Here is a 1,484-nt window from a genome sequence, read left to right on the forward strand (position 1 = left end):
GCCAAACAGAATACAATACAAAATGAAGAAATAAAAACAGAAACATTTCCATGGTGTCCAACCTGTGTTTGGTAATGACGGTGTGCGTTGACATATCCTCCAATCCGTACTGTAATTGGCTGTTAAAGTAATGGCAAAAAAATCCACACACTTATGGTACAAAATGTAGCTTTAAGAGCTATGAGTAAGAGTAATGATAAGAGTTGTGAAAGCTATCTGAATCATATATTATCCTTCGGCAATGTCACTCAGAAACAGCCTATATATGATGAATTCAGCTGAGATGGCTAGATGGAAGTAACCTTCCATGAAGGTTCTTTGTGCTCCTTTTCTTTCTCCAGTTTCTGCTCCTTGAGGTATTCACTGAGGTTTTCAAGCACCCGATCAGTTGTGGCCATCTCCCTGGTGTACTCATGGATTTTTTTGTGTTTCATCCTGGACAGTGGTTCTTACACTCACTAGTCCCTGGTCACCTTACTGCCGCTTAGCGTACACCTCAAGGTGCTGGACTCTGAGTGAAACCCCTCATGCATAGTAAAGCATTTCCTTGCCTTGATGTCAGTGGCTTCTATCTCCTCCTTTGGCCAACTTATTATCCCAGCAGGGTATCTAAAGGGTATCTAAAGACCAATATGTGTTGGTTGGCCAGATTTTGTACTTCCCATTTAGCTGACTCCTCAGGCCTTTTTCTCTGTAGGTATTTCATTGTTGTGGCTTTCCTAACAGCCTCGTCATGGGTCCCATTTACCTGTGGGATTCCAAGGTACTTGTAGCTTTTCTTATGTCTGCGATGTTGTCTTCTGGTAGTGCAATCCCCTCAGTTCTGACTACCTTCTCCCGTCTGAATGACATTCTCATGTCATTGCTGTAGGTCTTAGTGGTGTGGATCAATGAACTGATACCTCGTTCACTACTGGCAAACAGCATTATGACATTCATTTAGAGGAGGTGGCTAACAAGTCCTCCATTTTGTAGTCTGCATCCACAGCCAGTTTTGTTAATGTTAATGGCTGAGAGGGTTCAGTTCTACGCAGCAGTGAGAACAAAGGATATTCTTGGTAGATCCCACACTTATGGTGACTTGTGCTTGAAGTTGGCCTCTAGTGTTATTCTGCACATTCCCATCCAATTCCTGATGAAGGGGCAGAGAGTCCGAGGCCTTTTTGTAGTCAATCCCGGCAGTGCACAGGTTGGTTCGTCTGCTATAGATACAGTGTAGAGAAATGACCAAAGAGATGGAAGACAGCAAACAAATCTTTATTTAAATAGCATATAGGAAAGTACACTTTCCTATATAAATATATCCTATATAAATATACATAAAACATTACAAATCTAGCTGATGAAAAATAAGAATACAAATAGTATTCTATAGTATCATTTAAATAGGTTCAAGGTTCAAGGTTCTTTATTTGTCACATGCATAGTTATACAAGTATAACACACAGTGAAATGTAGCCTGACACGCTCCTCGACATGTGCAA

Source organism: Haplochromis burtoni, unplaced genomic scaffold (assembly GCF_018398535.1).
Source record: "Haplochromis burtoni strain Fernald_Lab_line unplaced genomic scaffold, NCSU_Asbu1 Contig_4030, whole genome shotgun sequence".
Taxonomy (NCBI): domain Eukaryota; kingdom Metazoa; phylum Chordata; class Actinopteri; order Cichliformes; family Cichlidae; genus Haplochromis; species Haplochromis burtoni.